General features: G+C 34.3%; 2 long non-coding RNA genes and 1 other non-coding gene across 3 annotated transcripts in view; 1 reads left to right on the top strand and 2 right to left on the bottom strand.

The window, feature by feature from the left end:
• LOC141406537 (uncharacterized) overlaps positions 1-22,298 on the bottom strand; it is a 217,637-nt gene that overhangs the window by 158,317 nt on the left and 37,022 nt on the right. The gene's annotated exons all lie outside the window — the stretch shown is intronic.
• Positions 1-22,298, top strand: part of LOC141406538 (uncharacterized) — a 376,869-nt gene that overhangs the window by 73,462 nt on the left and 281,109 nt on the right. The window lies entirely within an intron of this gene.
• Positions 1,057-1,138, bottom strand: TRNAS-AGA (transfer RNA serine (anticodon AGA)). Its single transcript has one exon. It is a non-coding gene; the product is annotated as a tRNA-Ser (tRNA).

Genomic DNA, 22,298 nt, shown 5'->3' on the forward strand with positions numbered 1-22,298 from the left:
GATACATGATTTGAAGTGTTTTAGTACTTTATAAACTCAAAAAAAGCTTTTTTGTTGATTTATGTCAAGCTCCGAGAAAATAAGAAGTAGCTCTTTGAGTTTTAGAGGTGAAAATTTCACACGAGATAAAGTAGAAGCCGTAGAAAAAATATGAATTGCTAACTCATAAAACGCGTTATTTTAGTTATGTAACTCTTTGAGTAAATTAGCGATATGTATCAACAGTCCTCTTGGAGAATTCAGCTACATATTTTAATAATATGGCTATAAATCGGGACTTTGACTTTGATTATGTGCAAAATGTAGAGAGTGGAATTGGTGTTGATTAACATGTTGTAAATAGGTATGTTCGATAACCCAAAAATTTTTAAAAATTTGTACAAACTTTTACAAAATGCTGTTCGATAACAAATATGTTCAGTAAAAGAGAAATGAGAAGTAGTTGCAAGCACTTGCAAATACTTTTTACTTGCGAAGTTATCGAACAGGCCTAATATCTCTTGCGGTTTTACGGGTTTGGGAGTAAGACGAAAATATGTAAATGATGGATTTGCGAGGCGTAAAGCCTCGTTGTTACACTGAAAGAAAAATGTTTCATTGATTTTGAACCAACGTAAAATGTCATTGAATAAATGAAAAGTTTCATTAAATAACAATATTGAGTTTCTTCATTATTCCAATGAATTTTCCTTAATTATGCAATGGTACTTCTTTATTAATTCAATAAAGTAGTTAGAAGTTACAGTTCTATTATTTCTACGCAATTTTTACATTTTTATGAAACTCCATGAAACCTCTTCATTAATACAATGAAGTCTTGGTTCAAAATCAATGACAAATTTGATTGATACAACGTAATTTTCTTTCAGAGTATGATCCAGTTATTTCTGTACCAACGCCTTCATAATTTGAAGGTATAATTTCATTTATTTCTCACTCTATATTAAGTCAGGGACCATCACCAAAAAGATTCGTTTTTAGCCAAAATAACGAATTAATAAATATTTTCCATCGATTGGATGCTTTAATAAAAATATAAAATAAAAAAGACAATCTCGCAGTCGGTAGGATTCGAACCTACGCTCCCAGAGGGAATCTGATTTCTAGTCAGACGCCTTAACCGCTCGGCCACGACTGCCACATGGTTTATTCAGTGTACAAAAGCTATTTCACGAACAGAAGTGATATCAACTGCGAAGACGATGAAGTACAACAAAGTAAACTAAAAATAACTTAAAAATATTTAGCATTCACAGCTACTCTTTTTGTTGTTGTTTGCTAAATTTTCACGCCTCTGTTTGGCTTGTTTGATTTCTTCGTTCGTTCAGTTAGCATTCATGCGACTCAAAACAGTTGTTGTTGATAATGAATATCGCATACCGGCGGACAAAGCAACAGTAGGACAAACTGACTGAGACTGAGGCTCATTAATTCTCATTTGCCATACAACATGTTGTTATTGTTTAACAACAAAGTCAGCAGCAACAACAACGACGCCAACAAAATAAAATTAATAATAAAAAAACAATAAAAAACATATTTCACAAACAAAACCTGTCCCACTGATAAGATATACAATGACGACAACCAGATCATCAGCAACCGGAGCAGAACAACAACAACAGCCGACGCAGCGACACTCGCAGCTAAGGCATAAACAACAACAGCAACAGCATTCATGAAAAGAGTAAAAGTTGCCTCATAAAAATATTTTCATATTAATTTATGTGTAAAAATCAAATCGAGCTCTCGCCAACTGACGGCACAGCAATCGGCCGGCTAGTCAGCCCGCCAGCCAACGGGCATAGATTGTTTGTTTGCCAAAGAATGAATATAAAACGTATTACGACGAATAAAAACAATAACACAAATGCCAAAGTGACTGGCTGACTGACTGACAGACGAAAGTTTCAAGTAAAATTATTTATTATATTTCGCACACAGACACCCTTGTCCTCTATTTAAAACAAAAGCGTTTTGTTGGTGTTGTGTGTTTTTTGTAAAATTTAAATTAAAATTGATTATGTTTACATTAAATTTTAATTAAAAATAAGCACGCAAAATTTTTATTTGGGTTGAAAAGTATTTTACAAAAAAGTCATACAAATTTTAACTAGATTATTACTTTATGGTATAAAGTTTATGTCTAAAGTGAATCTTCCGAGTGTAATGAATTTTTTAAATTTTACGTAAGGAACTCTTTTTTAAACGTAAACACATTATTTGCTAGCGCTTCCCTGGATCTGCGACATAAAATCTGTAGGCTTCGCAGAGGAGGAACATGGTTTAGAAACGTTTTTTAAGCCTTCGTTGAGGTAGCATCCAATTTTTTTAGTTAAAATTGAATTTTAACCATTTCAAAAGGCATATCTTGACTGAAATATCGGCATAATTTATCCTAAAAATCAATGATATTTAAAAAAAATACATGGTCGATTTCTTTATAGAGGTCATTCTATAGCTGGGTGGGTACACATTATCAGCTTTGAATGACAGCTTTGCTCAAATAACACTGTGAACTGAAATTTTGGGGCAGAAATAACTCATTTTGAGAATGAAAGCCCTTGGTGAGTATATTAAGAATCCCGAAGGACAGATTCGCCGGGAGTCGAACTTTCAGATTATGGCGTGATGAAGTGTCTGCTGAAGACCCTGTAAGGCATCTGAAATTAGCGTTATATCTTTGTTAACTGGGGCCCGATCCTGGCATTCGTTATCGAGCGAGTTTTTGTTCGAAGACAAATAACGAATAACGAATGGGTATTTCCCTTACTATACAGACTATACATACATATCAAGACGAATTTAACAAGGTGATCCAATAGTTGACGTTAGGTTGTAGTCTTCATTTGCTGTCATTTTTTTTTTGCGCGAAATATCCACAAAAGTTAGAAGAAAACGTTAAAATAATATTCGCGAAGCTTAAACAAAGATGTTGTACACAAATATTTTTTATAGGAGCGAAATATTTGTTATTTATTTGTGATTAAAAATATGTTTTGACAGCAAATGAAGACATCAGTTGGAATTATTGTATCACCTTCTTTCTTACACCATGATACATATATATATAATTAAAAATGTTGTAATTAATTTTCTGAATTTAAATACCCATGTAAAATAATTATATGTGCAAACTAATATTGTGATATTTATCGTCGAAAACAAAATATAATTCCAATATTATTTTTACATTGTAGTTAGTGCTTACGATTGCTTTTAAAATATAAAAGAAAATTGCGTTCTTATTAATTTCATATTAGAGAAAAAAAATTTATAAAAAATTTGTCATAGAAAATAATTATATGTGCAATAACGAAAATTTTTAAAAAATTCATAATAATGAACAAAATTGTTGTACATTTAACATGATATTGTATTGTCCTTGTGGATTAGGACTTGTTGTAGCCTTCGTCTCATAGAACCGACTAGGTTTCTTAAGGTGTTAGTGGTGATATACTCCCATTCCGCCAATAATGCACAATTCAATTATTTCAGCGTCGTGCACTCCTTTGACTTCGCGAAAACTTTGGCGGATAGTATGCCCCGAAGGTCTTCAATGGATTTGTGGCCATGAGTTATAGCTGGCCACTGCAATAACCGTACATTTCATGCCTTTAAAAACTGCTTTGTAGGTCCAACAGGGTGATTCGGGGCAATAGCCTGCTGGAAAGTCCAATTATATCCGTACAGTTCTCCAGCAATATCTATTAAGTTGTTCTCTAACAACTCAACATATGTTTCGGCATTTATTTTTGTCGGAACAAAACTTAAATTAGGCTTTCGTCCAGCTCTGAATGCAGCGAATACCATAAGAGATCCTCCTCGAAAACTTCCCAATTCTCAAATAAATTCTAACCGTATTAAATTTCAATTTTTTTCTACATTTTGCTTATGTCCTCTCACTTTTTGCTTACTGGTAATACCTTAATTGGATTTAATTTGTAATCCCGTTAGTTGAGACATTCGATTTAAATTTACAAACCAATAAAAAATAATTATATGAGAATTATAAAACATTCTCGTCTGTCACGTCATAAAGGGAACACTTAACATCGACGAAAGTCTACTTTAAGTTTTGTTCCGACAAAAATGAGTGCCGAAACATAAATTTAGTTGTTAGAGAACAACTTCATAGATTTTGCTGGAGAACTGTACGGATATAATTGGACTTTCCAGCAGGATAATGCCCCGAATCACCCTCTTCGACCTACAAAGAAGTTTTTAAAGGCACGAAATGTACCGTTATTGGAATGGCCAGCTGCAACTCATGGTCACAGACCCATTGAAGACCTTCGGGGCATACTATCCACCAAAGATTTCGCGAAGTCAAAGGAATGCACGACGCTGAAATAATTGAATTGTGCATTATTGGCGGAATGGGAGTATATCACCACTAACACCTTAAGAAACCTAGTCGGTTCTATGAGACGAAGGCTACAACAAGTCCTAATCCACAAGGACAATACAATATTATGTTAAATGTACAACAATTTTGTTCATTATTATGAATTTTTTAAAAAGTTTCGTTATTGCACATATAATTATTTTCTATGACAAATTTTTTATAAATTATTTTTATCTAATATGAAATTAATAAGAACGCAATTTTCTTTTATATTTTAAAAGCAATCGTAAGAACTAACTACAATGTAAAAATAATATTGGAAATATATTTTGTTTTCGACGATAAATATCACAATATTAGTTTGCACATATAATTATTTTACGTAGGTATATTACAATTTTACTTTTCAATTTACAAAGTTTGAGCTAAATCGATTTCTCTCTTAAAGGGATATTTTACACATTAGCCAGTTTAGGCGGTGGACCTTTTTGAGTCATTATCTCAGGAAGTATGGACTTGCCCACGAAAAAAAATTACAACGTCGTAAATGGGGCCGCAAGTGCAACCTGCTGCATCACAAATTAATAAGATCAGAAAGGAGTTGTTAAACTATACTTGTTCCAAATTTTGTGTAGAACCCGATCTATGCCTGACAGTAATATTACCAATAGCAAAGTTTGGCTTAATTCGGTTTATCCCTCCTAAAGTTATCATGCCCACAATCTTGGCGAAAAATGTTGAACCTTTGTGGGGAAGGTACCGGAAGGAGTGGACCGATATGGTCTATCTTCAAACTTAAACTAAGTTTGGATAAAATATTGAAAGACCCAAAATTTGAAACAAATATGTTGATCCGTTCGAAAGTTATCGTGCGCTCCAACTACGACACATGGTATTATATGGGTTGTTTGCAGTTTTCGTGCTGATAACTGAGGAAGTATGGACTTGTTCCTGAAAAAAATTATATCGTCGTAATGGGGGTAGTGAATACAAGTGGCTGCAACAAAAATCAAAGCGATTCGGAAGCAGGCCTTAAACTGCACTTAAGCAAAATTTTGTGTGGGAGGTACCTGAAAGAGTGGACCAATAGGGTCCATATTGAAACCTCATCTATGTCTGGTAGAAATGTCACGATGTGCAAAGTATGGACTAATTCGGTTACTCCCTTCAAGAGTTATCGTGCGGACAATTTTTCCGAACATTTTTGAACTTTTGTGGGGGAGGTACATGAAGGAGTGGACCGATATGGCCCATCTTCGAACTTAAATCAAATCTAGACAAAATATTTCGATACCCAAAATTTGAACGGAATCGATTGATCCGTTTGAGAGTTACCGTGCGCACTAGCCAGCCATACAGACAGACCGACGGACAGACAGACGGACGGACATTGCTAGATCGACTCAAAATTGTCTGAAACGGATATCGTACATACTTGGGGTCTAAAACCATTATTTCGATGAGGCACATTTTTGGTCGTATCAAAGTGTAAATACTCTCTTTAACCTAAAGGCTGAGGGTATAAAAATGTCGCTCAGAACATTTTAGCTACGGCTCTCATTGACAACTAATCGATTTTGTCGAGTTTTCCAAGGGCTGTCACAGTGTAATCGGTTGCTTGCTAGTGTGACCGTTCATTTGAATGACAACATCATGCAACCACAAAATATTTAGTGGTTGCTGGCCGGTTGGACAGTTGTCGATAATATCGGCAGTCAAAACTGACAATGTGTACTGCACATAAGGCACTTTCTGCATTTCCCGTCAGCCATCCATCGGGGCCTGGCGTGATTTTCATTTAACAGGAGGTACTTTTAAGGGGTTATATTCATGATGTCCTTTACAAGAAATCTACTAAACTTTTTAAATTTTAATTAGTTTAATTAATCGAGCTATATGCCCTAAGGAGATAACATTGAAAATCTGATATCTAGCGAAGTCCTACATACGCATTTTTAGATTTTTCTTTTATCTGAAAGATCACACCTTGAGCTACTTTCGGAATTTTTTGATGAATAATATTGCATAGTTTTCTGACAAATTACCGCCCTCGAAACACTGTTTTTACTAAAGCACATTGCGATGCCCACTGTATCTGGAAAACGAATAAAGCGATGAGCATAAATTTTTGTGAGATCAACAAGAACCTAATATTATTGTCCTTAAGTGAAAGAGAATTAAGGGAAAATAATTTTAAGGGAATATATATTTTTTTTTTAAAAAATGGTGAGCTGTCAAAATCAAAATTACGACTTAAACGAAAAAAAATTGATAGTATTTTCGCCATAAAACCATCAAAAACCAAAGTTAATGTCTCTCGCTTAGGAACATGCTTTTTATACGTATAATAATCTCACAAAATCATCCATAAGCCGCGTTTAAAACTTTTATGTCACATACAAAACACAGTAAATTGTTCTCAGCCAATTTTTATGCGATCTACTTAAAATTTTTGCAACTGTACTGTACTTTAAAATAAGTCATAATGCCTTAAATCGTTATTTTTTGCAAATTTTAATTCGTCTTTTATGATAGCAAAGCAGCACAATGGTTCAGAAATCGATTTTCCTGGGCAAAATCCCAATTTGTCACCGCCACCTATTGTTAATTTTTATATGGAATGCGAGAGTTATCATATTGAAACGAAAGAAACCAAAAAATTAGGTCAACATATTGAAAAGTGTGGGCGATGTGTGCTCCTAGATACCACAAATTGTGGAAAATAATTAACTTTTGCAAATTTCTGGGGAAAGAAAAATGTATTTTTCGGATTCTATAACATCATCTGAATAGAACCAAGCAATTTTGCGTGCAAGTACCGCTATATCTAACGATAGGAGAGGAATTGTAAACTTTATTTTTGTGGACATGTAGAGTATATAGTAGCCGATATTTTCAATAACCAACATTTTTTACATATGCATTATAACGATACTTTTTACTCCTTTTATGAACATATGTATGTATATTAGGGATATAACTTTTTGCATTTTTTTGCAGATATGGAAAATACCACCACATAGCCGTGTAGGGCATGAAAAACTATTATGAAATAAGGTGTAATTTTTTCTCTATCGCGAAAAAAGTTTCCGCACCAAATGCATTGAAGTTCAGTAATACATTTTTTAATTTTATCTGTTATAACAACATGTTTGCTTTTCATTAAAATTTTTATTTTTTTGTAATCTAATTTAAAATCATTATCAAAGCGTTCTGGACCAATTTGTTCTCAAATCGCGCCATTTCGGACCATATTACGATTTTTGACACTATTGCAATTTTTGGTTTTTCTTTATAAACTCGCGAATTTTATGTTTATATCTTTTGAACCTATCGGACAAGAGAATATGGTGTCATTTGCAACAAATTCGCGAAATTTACAGACCGTTTTTAATGACTTTGCCTGTGAGAAATGTATTTTTGTCTATAAATATTTATTCAAACAAAGCAAATTTAATACTATAAGTAGAAAAAATATCAAAAGGGTTTTAGTAATTGCGGTCGGTGCTGAAACTTTTTTCATCGAATCGATCTTAGAAACGCGTTTTTATTATTAGGACAAAATTCCCCACATGGTACTGGTGTTGTATTTTTGTAGAAAACAAATACAATTCTCACAGGCAAGGTCAACAAAAACATCCTGTAACTTTCGCGACTTCGTTGCAAATGACCCCAAATTCTCTTGTCCTTTCGGTACAAAAAATATAAACATAAAGTCACGAGTTTATAAAGAAAATCCAAAAATTGCAATAGTGTCAATATGCTCCGAAATGGCGCGATTTGAGAACAAATTGGTCCAGAACGCTTTGATGATTTTAAACTAGATTACAAAAAAATAAAAATTTTAATCAAAAGCAAATATGTTGTTATAACAGATAAAATTAAAAAATGCATTTTTGAATTTCCATGCATTTGGTGCGGAAACTTTTTTAGCGATAGAGAAAAATTGACACCGTATTTCATAATAGTTTTCCATGCTCTACACGGCTATGTGGTGGTATTTTTTTGGTTATAGCCCTAATGTATATCAAAAATTTTGCATATTTTAATGGTTCAACAGGATAGATCCAAACTAAGAATTTTCAGAAATGATTTGTCAGATGTGGTAAACTTTTACAAAAAGCACTTATAATAAAAACAAGTAAGAAAAGCGTTAAGTTCAGTCGGGCCGAACTTTTTATACCCTCCACCACAAATTTCAGCCATTTCGGTGGATTAATGTGGCCACAACATTCAAAATACCGAAAATCGGAAGGTACTGTTCGATGGGGGCTATATGATGGTGTGGACCTATACCTACAAATTTCTGGGGGAAAGTTTTATACCCCCAACTAAGATTAAATACCAAATTTCAGCCATCTCGGTGTGATAATGAGGCCAAAACCTTCAAAATACCGAAATTCGGGAGATATCGTCCTATGGGGGCTATATCACAACGTGGATTTATATGGTAGAAATGTTTCTTAGCCTCTGGAAACACAAAATACAAAGTTACAACCGATTCTGTTGTCAAATGGGACTAATACATTCAAAATATATTAAAATGACGCGTACTTTATATGGAGCGTTATATGGGGTCTATACCAAAACGTGGACCTATATAAACCAACTTTGGTAGGAATGTTTTTTGGCCTCTGGAGACACAAAATACCAAATTACAACCAATTCGGTCGTAAAATGGGACAAATATCTTACAAATTCCTTAAAACGACGACGCGTCATGCGTCATTTTGTATGGGGCTATACGAAAGCGTCAATACCAAAAGTCCTACGTACATATAATAGATTTTCCCAAAATTTCATCCACCTACGTCAATCCGTTCGGACGCTAGAGTGATTTCCACAGACGGACAGGGCTATATCGATGTAGAATTGCACGCTAATCAAGAATATATATAGTTTGTGGGGTCTACAATGATTATTTCGAGTAGTTACAAACAGAATGACAAACTTAATATACCCCCATCCTATGGTGGGGAGGTATAAAAAGGCCGATGGTGTCGATTACCAACAAATATTAGGCAAAAAATGGGTACTAGGGTCTTGGAATATGATGAAAGTCGATGCTTAGAGCCCCATAAATATTCTTATGAAGAAATCGGGAGAAAGAATTTATAAAGTCAAAGTTTTATGCCGAATTGTGTTCAAAATTTTCAAGACTACAATAAAACTACAAAGAATTCACATTTGATAGGTTTATAAGTCCGAAACAGAGAAAATATGGTAACGATTACTCAAATTTCTGCTACATATTGGAGCTGCAGATATCCACAGACAAAAAAACTGTTTGGAACCCATCGAATTACATTAATTTTCCTTAGATATAATATTAATTTTTGAAGGGGAAAGGAAGAAATTGGAATTATATTCACCGTATTTCCTCTGTTTTGAACTTATGAACCTATCGAATGTGACTTCCTTGTAATTTTAGTGTGGTCTGAAAATTTTGAACACAATCTTGTGTAAAATTTTGACTTCATAAATTGTTTCTATTCGATTCGATTTGTATCATATTCCAACACCCTAATACTTATTTTTCTTCCAATAGTTGTTTGCAATGGACACACTCGGCTGTTGTTTTTAACCCACTCAGCGCCAAGAATTTTTTTGAGAGAAAACTTAAAATTTTGTATTAAAATTATATTTTTGAGACCTTTTAAGCAATATTTATTTAAATATTTTTTTCTCTAAAACGTGTAGTTTTCCTTTTATTCAAAGTGCCAAAAACTTTGAAGGGTAACATACATAGGTCTATTCTTAGCTGCCAATCCGTCGGTTTTTGATTGAGAAAATACTCTTACTATATTCCTAACAAATCCCTGACTTTATATGAATGTAACATATACGTATGATTAAATTTTTATAGCATATTTAAATTTTTCATCAAAATCGAAAATTACAAAAAAGTCGATTTTTCTGAATTGCTTGCGTTTTAAGCCAATTGCGTGGAAACGCATGGACCAAATGAAGCTTTATAGACATGGAATGACAGATAACAGACAATATTACAACAACATGCAAAAAACCTACAAAAATTTGCGAAAATATCTGAGTTTTACGTAAATTTTTTCAACCATTTTTTTGTGGTGTTTAAACGACCAGTGGCTTTATGTGGGTTAATTACACTGTGCAACACTGAAAATGCAAACAACTTCTAGTGGGCATTTTCTGAAAGTACATATTGAGACTACAAAACCCCTAGTTGGGTTTGGTGTTTTTAGATCGGGTTCGTATTTTATAACGAGCTAAAACGGCCCTTTTTCAATTGATCCGGGCTTTATGTCAGGAACTATTGAGAATTTTGTTTTGCAGTCTTCAGCAATATTGTAGTCATAGAGTAGTAGAACTTATGTAAGTGTCGAATAGACGAACAACGAAATCGCATATAGCGCATCAAATTGATAAAATATAGGAAAGATTACATAATTTCTGCAATTATAGTCAGTTACTGCCAAACTATTTAAAGTTGAACCAAGTAACCTTTCGCAAAAAAATTCCAAATAATGTGCTCAGCAATTCTTCAGAACCTTCTGAAACTGTAAAACACTTATTTCATGTTGTTTAGAAGGTATTTCACACAGGCAGTTTATTCTCATATTTGAAATTTCAAAGTATTGTTGATATATGTATTTTTCAAATTGTCGTTGAAAAATATGCCAGAAACAACGCGATAGAGGCACTTTACAACAATGATATGTTCTGAAGAATATTTTTCCCAAATATAATATTAAGAAAAATTTAACCGCTTGGAGATACGCTGCAAAATATATACAAATTACGGAATTATTAGATATATTATAAAATTTGAGGCAATATACATATGTGGTTATTCGTGTTCGTTTTTTCCAAATACATTATTCATGTTCTTATCTACAAGTTTGCTGCGGATGTCATGGAAAGATTCGTATTGGTTTTAAAGATATAGCCCCGATTTCCTTTAAAAAGTCAATATTTAACCATGTTTAGATGGGGCCATAAAATCCGAACCCGATCTAACAAAACAAAACCCAAAGAGGGTTTTGTCTATTGGGTCTGTACTGTCATAAAAAACCGCATAAGAAGTTGTTTGCAAAAAAATACCTTCAAAATGTTGCACAGTGTTATACTTAGTTTTTTGTAAAAGTTTATTTGAATGCTTGAGTTGGAGTATTCCCACATTGGCTCAACTTCATTTATTACCCTCTATTACAGAGAGTAATGTTTTTCAAAACGAACTGACAGTGTTGCAAGTTTACCACATCTGACAATTCTGTAAATTCTTAGTGTGGTTCTATCTTGGTGAGCCATTAAAACATGCTAATATTTGGACCGATCATCATATAATTTTGTGGGCTTCTTAAATACCTGATAATATTGTCTCTAAACGAAGGAATTTTAAAAATATCTTTTTTTTTTTTAATTGTGAACTGTCAAAATCGAAATTTCGATTAAAAAAATGAACCGAGACCATTAATCGATAAAAAATAAACATTTTTAATGAAAATTCCCTTATTATGGGGGCTATACCAAAACGTGGACCGACCTACCCATTTTTGTGCTCTCGACATTGCGAGGCAACAATAAGTATTTGTATAAAATTCATCCACCTACGCCTCCTCCTTCTTTTTTTGGCCACAGTTTATGTGAACTCGCGACATAGTGTGTCGCAGGCTGAGTATCAAAGTCGACTGATGCATTTTTACTTTTATGTGCCTTAAAAGTTTAACAATTATTAACTTCCGAAAATTCGAAAATGCCGTTTGAAAAATGAAGGCGAAAACGTTGGCAACTTCAATGAGAGCGGCGTCGTCTTTGTGGTGAAACGAAGCAGAAAGTAAAATATTTTCATTCGGATTATTCACGGCTATTTCCTGCTTTTCATTCAAATTGTGTTAATAGCACTTATTTATGGCAACTAAGCGATTTTGGCCAACAAACAGCCAGTCAAGCAACGAGCCAAGCACCTCAGCATCAAAAAGGCATAGATTATGTCGACACAAAGACGCACACACTCACACACACATGCCACAAAATATGGAACGATTTATCACACTCGACTTAACTGGACTGATGGTGTACACGCGCCCTTCTGCTCGTTTTTTGTTGAGTCCGTGTGCTAGCTGATGGTTCCCCATGGAGTTGTGTGCGAAGCGAAGGATAAGTGAAACAAGATGTTCAGGACTTTTTTATTTCGTCGGTATGTTGTTCACTTTCTTGCTAACCAAAGAATAGATAAATTGATATTGGCCTTTTTTTCTGCTGTCGAGTAAAGCTCAATGATGTCTTCCTTTCAGTGGTTATTTAAGTTTGACCATTTCGAACGGAAGAGGATTAAAGATAAGGTGACTATGATGTGTTAGTGGCAGTTTTACAACGAAGAGAAATGGCAAACATTTAATCAAATCGAAAGTCTCTTACGAGGAAACAAAAATGAACTATAAAAGTGTTATGAAAACGGAAATGAAATACCATACGAAAGAGTGTGGAAAATCTGTGAACTAAATATGAAGGACTGGAATAGTAGTTGTCAAAGGAAACATGCATTGAAAGAAGGGTACCGATTTAAAAAATATAAGGAACTAGCAAAGTGCCCGCTACTTCGTATGCGGAAAGGATATAAAAAAACAAATAAACAATATATAATATGGAAATGGCGAACACTGAAAATTTTATTGTACTTATACCAATTTTAATCAATATTTATTGTTATTTTAGTACTGTTCGTACCGCTTTAGTTCGATTTTCAAAAAGATCAGCCGTATCTCACCCTTACATGTTAACAGCTAGACCAACATTGTACACCAATACTCACACTAAATCCAAAAGATACAGATTCCAGCACTGTCCCCACACCCAATAGTACGATTTTCCAAAACTACCTCAATCCTTCACTTCACCAGTAACCTTAATTCCAAAAAACAGTATTCCAGCGCTATCCGTTCACTCAAATTGTACGATTTGGTATATTTCAACAATAATCTCAATTCCAAATTTCAGGATTCCAGATTCAAATTCCCAATTGTACCAAATTTAATACTTTTCGTTCCCATAAGTACGAATTTCGAAAACTACAACAATCCTACACTCCAACAGAAATCTCAAATCCACATTACAGGATTCTAGGTCTATCCGTTGACCCAAATCCAAATTAACCCAAATTTAGTGCTTTTCGTATCCATAAGTACGAATTTCCAAACTACCTCAATCCTACACTTCAACATTAATCTCAGTTACGAATTTAAGGTCTCCAGCTCTATTCGTTCACCCAAATCCAAACTGTACCAAATTTAGTATTTTTCTTACCCGTAAGTAAGAATTTACAAAACTAACTCCATCTTACACACCAACAGCAAGCTCAATTCTAAATTTCATTATTCCAGCTCTGTTCGTTCACCCAAATCCAAATTTGGTACTTTTTGTACCCAAAAGTACGAATTTCCAAATTATCTCAATCCCATACTCTAACATCAATGTTAATTCGAAATTTCAGGGCTACAGCTCTATCCGTTCACACTAAATCTAAATTGTACCAAATTAAGTACCACTTAGTACTTTTCGTAATCTTAAGTACGAATTTTCTAAACAACTTCCATTCTACAATCCAACAGTAGCCAATTTTATACTCCAGCAGCAATTTTTATTCCAAATTTCAGAAATTCAGCTCTATCCGATGAATCTTAATTGTACCAAATTTATTACTTTTCGTAACCCATAAGTACGAATTTATAAATTATCTCCATCCCATACTACAACATCAATCTTAATTCAAAATTTCAAGATTCCAGCTCTATCCGTCCAACCTAAATCCAAGTTGTCGTACCCATAAGTACGAATTTTGAAAACTACTTCCATTCTACTCTCTAACAGTATCCTTAACTCAAAATTTCACGATTCCAGCTCCATCCGTTCTCCTAAATCGTAATTGTACAAAATTTAGTACAATTTAGTACTTTTCGTACCCATAAGGGCGAATTTTCAAAACTATGTACTTCCATTCTACTCTCTAACATCAGCCTTAATTCAAATTTCAGGATTCCAGCTCCATCCGTTTGCCTAAATCATAATTGTACCAAATTTAGTATCTTTGGTACTTTTCGTACTCATAAGTATGAATTTTCAAAACTACTTCCGTTCTACTATCCAACAGTAGCCTTAGTACAAAATTTCTGGATTCCAGCTCCATCCGTTCGCCCAAATCCTAATTGTACCAAATTTAGTACCATTTAGTACTTTTCGTACCCATAAGTACGAATTTTCAAAACTACTTCCTGTCTACCCTCAAACTGTAGCCTTAATTCAAAATTTCAGGATTCCAGCTCTATCCGTTCAACCCAAATCCAAATTGTACCAAATTTAGTACCATTTAGTACTTTTCGTACCCGTATGTACGAATTTTCAAAACTACGTCCATTCTACCAGGGACGTACGCAGGATTTCATTTCGGGGGGGGCCCAACTTGGCCAAAAATCTTGAAAAATTCAAATGTTGTGTAGCGTTACGTTAAGCTATTTTAAGGGGTTATGGCCACTTATAAGTATCAGAAAAGCCATTTTCATGCATTTTTTATAAGAAATCTATTGAACCTTGAGTTACCTTCTAACTTTTTTTGTATAATCTTTCTGACAAATGCCCGCCTATAAAGCACTGTTTTTACTAAAGCAGTTTGCGGTACCCACTGTAGTTCGAAAAAGAATAAACAGATCAGCATATATTTTTGTGGGATCATTACGAACCTAATATTAAAAAAACGGACTCCGTCAGCAGTTTTTTAAAGACTCTCTTGGTTAAGCACATGGTTTATGTGTATAATAATCCCAAAAAAACATATAAAGACCGGAGCATCGGTTTTCAAGCTACAGTGGACACCGCTTTCAAAAGTGCCACTTCGAGGAAAATAAATGTTTCCCTTCGAAAGCTAATATCTCCGTAAATTTTTGTCCGATGGACAGGAAAATTTTGGCACATATTCCATTCTACATGTTCGATTTTTCGAATTTTATATGAAATATTGGTACAAAGTATATACATTCAATAGAAAGAATTCATAATATTTAGGATCTTAGCCTAATTTTTAAGAATATCGGCTGCCGTTGTCGTTGCTATGTTTCCAAATAAAAACATTAAGAAAAATTTAACAGTTTTAGAGATATGTATGGTGCGAAATCTATAAAAATTATATCATTTTTAGAAATATTATAAAATTTGAGGTAATAATTGTAGTTTTTCCAGTTCAATATTTGACCAAGTATTTTATTCTGACCCTTATCTACAAATTTGCGTCAGAGGTCAGAAGAAGATTTGCATTAGTTTCAGGGACATATCCCCGTGTTGCTTTAAAAAGTCGATAATTAACAATGTTTAGAGGGGCCATAAAATTCAAGCTAGATCTGACTCAACAAAACGCAACTAGGGCTTTCGTACTTTGGGTCTGTACGTTAAAAAAATCCTCACTTCAAATTGTTTGCACAAGATTACCTTTAAAAAGCTGCATAGTGTTATTTACCGGAAGAGATAGAGTCTGATACCCCGGTTACACTTAACCGGATTAACCAAGTGGGTTTGGATTTCAAATGTCAATTCCATTACGCAAACGTCAAATAAATCCTCGAGTGGTTAACCCGGCATAAAACTATAGTGTAACCGTACCATGATTCAGGATTATTTTTTTACTTTTAATATAATATTAAAAAAGATGCATTATATTTTTTTCTTAATTGTACGATTAGAAGTTTTTGGACTCGATGACAAACACTTTGATGGACTTGGTTCTATATAGTTTTGACAAATAACAATCGATCCTTATTGAAACCCACTTAATTATTCGCTAATAATAAGCTAATTCATTTTAGAAATGGATCTTATTTTGAGAGACACTCCTCTCGATAGTTACCGCGCCCATAAGCTATTTTAGTTGGTCACCGTAGCATTGAGAGCTTTGTCAGGAAGCATGAACTTGTCCACGAAAAATAGGATATCGCTGTAAACAAGACTACAAAATGTCCAAAGGATCCTCGAACAGTCTTTTAACTGCAGTTATGTTAGACTTGTATGAGTGACCTGAAGATGTTGTCCAAACATATTCCTTTGGAACTTGATGTACTTTTGGAAGTAATTTTGCGAGTGGACCGGTATAGTCCATATTAGGTTCGATTTTAGACCGAATCGGTTAGTCCCTTCGACAATTTTATTGAAAATGGTTGAACTTTTATGGCGGAGGTACCGATATGACTTAAATTTAATTGGGACAAAACATTACGAGATCCATAACTTGGACCAAATCGGTTGATCCGTTCGAGAGTTATCATGAGTTCCAACCTGCTAGACAAACAGAGATACAGACGGATGGACGGTGCTAAGTACTTCCATCATCTCCAAACATGTTTATGTGGAGGCTAAAGTCATTATTTTGATGAGATCTATTTGCATCGTATTCTAGTGTATATAATCTCGTAACCTTAAAGTCGGAGGCTACAATTAAACTTCGGTGATGATAAGGAAAAAAAACAAGTCACGCACAAAAAATCATTATTTTCTCATACTGTTTAGCAGCAAATTTGTCTAAAATAGAATAACAAAAATTTGGCGATGACAGTAAAACAAATTTCTAATTCGCTTTCAAGATGTAGTCCACGAAGGACCGACCCTTCATACATTGTATCCAATAGACATTTTTTCATATACTTCCAAAAATATTTATAATAGTCGGATCAATCTGATTTTTTCAGTATATGCTAAAAATAAGTAAAAAAATACTTTAGCCAAAACATCATCAATATGGGTCCAGTTTTTCCTATAGCCCCCATGTAGCGATACCACCCGATTTTAGGTATTTTGAATCTATTATCTACATTTTCCGCCCTAATAGGCTGTACATTGGTATTTGGGGTTCCCAATGTTCAAAAACCTTCTGCGCCAAAAATTGTGGTCCTAGGTCCAGGTTTCGGTATAGCTCTCATATTACGATACCTCCCGTTTTCAGTAATCTTGAAGATATTATCAAAATTTTCGGCCCGAATTGGTTGTAATTTGCCATGATCAAAAACCTTTTTTAGGACTTCGAAAAAACCCACAAGAAAGTATTATAAAAATGTGATTTCCAGCACATTTTATGCGAATAATGTGTACAATTTTGTATGTAAAAGTAATTAGAAAACCTTGTACTAAAACTTCCATTTCGAAAAAAATAATTTTATCCTTTCAATTTTGAGTTACTTGCCTTGTAAAAGTCTCAACCTTACTGATGATTTAATGTTTCTAAGAGATTATACGCAAATGTCAACTTCTTGTGTATTGTTTTGTTAAATACTGTTATAAATTATAAAAACAGTGCTGGAATACTAAAATATAACATGTTTAGAAAAAACTTGCCAAATTGTCGCAGAGATTTGCTGATATCGATTTTTTTCGCAGGTTGGGACCAGTGTGCATTCCCACAAAACTGAACTAGTTATTTTTGTTGTTACAGGATGAGTTTTAAGCCTCGAGAGCTCTATATAGTTCGAATATGACATAAACTTGGAGTATATTCATTAAGGAATTCGCATTTGATAGTGGAATGATATGACATGAAGAAATAATTCAGATTTCATTGGTAGTTTCTCTCAAAAACAGCATACAAACAAAAATTTTTTAAATATTTTCTTACAAAACTTGTTATTGATGTACATTTTCTGTTCAGAAACTTAAGAAAATATAAGTTTTAATTTGAAATCTCCAAAAATACAAACATTTTTATGAGAAAAAAATATAATAACTAGTTACAGCAGCTTAACAAATTTTGTTCGACCAAACCATTTCGGGGGGGGGGCCCGGGCCCCCCGTGCCCCCCCCCCTGCGTACGTCCCTGCATTCTACTCTCCAACAGTAGCCTTAATTCAAAATTTCAGGATTCCAGCTCTATCCGTTCGCCCAAATCATAATTGTACCAAATTTAGTACCATTTAGTACTTTTCGTACGCATAAGTACGAATTTTCAAAACTACTTCCATTTTACTCTCCAACGGTAGCCTTAGTTCAAAAATTCAGGATTCCAGCTCTGTCCGTTCGCCCAAATCATAATTGTACCAAATTTAGTACCATTTAGTACTTTTCGTACACATGTGTAAACTTTTCCTAAACCACCTCCTTATGTCAACCGAACCTTTTAACCTTGATTCTCACACCAAATTTCAACCTTTAACCTTTATCCGTTCACAGAATACGAATTGGTACCAAATTTGGTACACTTTAGTACTTTTCGTACACTTGTAGTTCGAATTTCTAAAAACCCTTTGGAATATCTTTCCTACTCTCCATCAGTGACCTTCATTCCAAATTTCAAAGTTCTGGCTCTACCGGTTCGCCAAATACAAACGGTACCTTATTTAGTACCTTTTAGTATTTTTCGTTCCCCTCTAGTTCGAATTTCCAAAAACCCAACCTTATCTGACCCCTTCGGACCAAGAGTGATCCACACCCAAAATGTCAGGATTCTAGCTTCAGCCGTTTCGTCTGGGCGTTGATGAATCAATCAGTCAGTCAGTCAATCACTTTACTCTTTTATTAATATAGATCTAAGATATCCTGCTTTATCTGTTCACCCAAGTCCAAATTGTACCAGATTTAGTACCGTCCAGTACTTTTCGTACCCATAACCAAAAATTTTCAAAACTACCTCAATCCTACAACTCAACAGTACTCTTAATTCCAAATCTTAGGATTCCAGCTGTATCCGTTACGTCAAATCCAAGTTGTACCAAGGTTAGTACCATTTAGTACTTTTCGTACCCAAAAGTACGAATTTCTTAAACTTTCACAATGCTACAGTCCAACAATAATCTTAGTTCCAAATTTCACTATTCCAACTCTATCCGATCACTCAGATCCAAATTGTACCAGGTTTGATACCATTTAGTACTTTTCGTACCCATAACCATAAATTTTCAAAACTACCTCAATCATTCACTCCAATAGTAATCTTAATTCCAAATCTCAAGATTCCACCTTTATCCGATCACTCTATTCCAAATTGTACCAAATTTGGTACCATTTAGTACTTTTCGTACCCAAAAGTACGAAGTTCCAAAATACCTTTATACTACACTCCTACAGTAATCCTAATTCTAAATTGCAGGATTCCAGCTCCATCTGTTCAAAATGTACCTTAGTTGGTACTATTTAGTACTTTTCGTACTCATATGTACGAATTTCGAAAACTACTTCCATATCTCACACCTACACTCCAACAGTAATAGAAATTCCAAATTTCAGAATTCTAACCGTATCGGTTCGCCAAATTCAAAGTGTACCAAATTTAGTACCATTTAGTACTATTCGTACACATGAATGCACATTCCCAAAACCATATATCAACACATCTTCCAGACCTTGATTTACATTCCAAATTTGAAGATTTTACCTCTATTCTTTCCCATAATACGAAATAGTACTAAATTTAGTACGTTTTAGTACTTTTCGTAGACTTGTAGTCCGAATTTCCAAAAACCCTTTGGTACACCTTTTTATCTTTCCATCAGTGACCCTCATTCCAAATTTCAGAGTTCTAGCTCTACCGGTTCGCCCAAATGCAAATTGTACCAAATTTAGTACCATTTAGTACTTTTCGCACACAAGAGTACACATTTCCAAAACCACCGCCTTGTATCAACACATCTTCTAAACCTTGATTTTTATTCCAAATTTCAAGATTATAGCTCTATCCGTTCACATAATACCAAATGGTACTAAATTTGGTAACTTTTAGTACTTTTCGTACACTTATAGTCCGAATTTCCAAAAACCCTTTGGTATACCTTTCTATCTTTTCATCAGCGACCCTCATTCCAAATTTCAGAATTCTAGCTCTTCGCGTTTGGCTAATACTAATGGTACCATATTTAGTACCTTTTGGTACTTTTCGTACCGTTCTAGTACGAATTTCCAAAAACCAAGCCTTATCTGTCACCTTCGGACCAAGATTGACCCTCACCCAAAATTTCATGATTCTAGCTTCAGCCGTTTCGTCTGGGCGTTGATGAATCAATCAGTCAATCAGTCAGTGAATCAGTCACTCTACTCTTTTATTAATATAGATTTAGGTTTCAGATTCAATATGATTCATTTGTAGAATCACTTCTGTGACGTTTAATGTTCATAAGTCCTTATGATTACGATTCAGTTTCAAGGTTTGTAAGGCAATAGGGATTAATTTAGAGCTCTTGTTAAAATTACTTTTGTTAAAATGCCCCAATCAAATCTGGGAAATTCGTCATTACAATTCAAATCCAACAATCTTAAAATGGGATCTATTGGCGATTATTCCGATAAGAAGTATGGAAGGAATAAATTTCTTTAGAGCACATAGTTTATTTTTTGGTTGACGTAGGGGATGAAAGATACCAAGCAACGCCCCTGACCGACTTTAACATGGCAAAGACCAGGACTTATCTTCGTCTCAAGTGGACACTGACCTACCCGTGGTGTCACCTGAGGGCTTCCTTGAACACCCGTTTAGGGCAGTGAGGAGGTAACATGTGCCGCGCTTTCCTCCTTAAGAACGCCAATAACTTTGGACTAGTAACCAGCCCCTCCAAAAATCAACATACTATTAAAACAAAAAACAAAGGATAATCAAAACAAACCCCTCAAAAGTTGACGACACTCGCAAACGTTTTAAGGACCATAATCTGCGAATCTGTATGTACAAGGCCGACAGGAAATACGATGGATTGGGAAAGTCGTCACAACAACACCTAAAATTGATGCACTGTATTATACAGTATGCAAAGTTCATATTCGTTCAATCCTCAAAAATGAATAAAATCGTTATTAATTCCATATTTTATATGCAAATATAAAAAACTGATATTTTGAAAGTTGTGGCCACATTAATCCACCGAAAAGGCTGAAATTTGTGGTGGAGAGTATAAAAAGTTCGGCCCGACCGAACTTAACGCTTTTCCTACTTGTTAGTATTTTTTTCAAAAGGTTCCGGCTAAATCTTTATAGTCTATTTGATTTTTTTGAACATGTGTGTTAGGCCGTTTTGGCTCTGAGCGCCTCAAATCGCCCTATACACCATTATTATACAAACGTGTGTTTTATTTTCTCCTTTTATTTATCGATTTCACTCGCGGGTTTGTATCACTTACTATTTGAGCTATCACCTAAACAGTCAACGGAATAATTAGGACCTTGAAGCAACTTTAAATGGAAGGTGCTTACACCTGGGAAATTTTTGCGGATTCTGAAACTACAATCTTCAAAGATGAGAAAAATCAAAAAAAAAATCGCTGAAGCGCTTTTTAAATAAATCGCGATTCAAGTCGACATTTTTAGGTTTTCACAATTTTGCTTCTAAGCCGCATGGCCTATAAAAATAGGACAAAAGGAAATGTCGTAGCTATGAAAATTCTCTACAAGACTGACATGTATGGAATTTTCGTAGGCTTTACCGTTTTTTAGATATAGAAGTTCAAATTGGGACAATGCACTTACTGTATCGTCTCCTTATAAAACAGTGTCAAATACGGCGCGTCTTAACGAACTTGATGTGAGCACTGCTTACATCTGGGAAGTTTTTTTTCGGATTTTGAAACAGCAATGTTCATAGGTGAGAAAAATCCAAAAACAAGAAAAAATTTCAGAAGGGATTTTTAAATAAATCGCGGTCAAAATTCACATTTATAAGGAGACGATACCGTCAGTGCATTGTCGCAAATTGAACTTCTATATCTCAAAAACGGTAAAACCTACCATAAGGGACAATCTTGTAGAGAATTTTCATAGCTACAACATTTTTTTCCTATTTCGATAGGACTTGCGGTCTAGAAGCAAAATCGTGAAAACTTGGAAAACCCTTAAAAATGTCAACTTGAATCCGCGATTTATTTAAAAAGAGCTCCGGCGATTTTTTTTTTTTTTGTTTTTTGATTTTCTCATCTATGAAGATTGTAGTTTCATAATCCGCAAAAACTTCACAGGTGTAAGCACC

This window comes from Musca autumnalis, unplaced genomic scaffold, assembly GCF_047663935.1.
Source record: "Musca autumnalis isolate F117 unplaced genomic scaffold, ASM4766393v1 scaffold_5, whole genome shotgun sequence".
Classification (NCBI taxonomy): Eukaryota; Metazoa; Arthropoda; class Insecta; order Diptera; family Muscidae; genus Musca; species Musca autumnalis.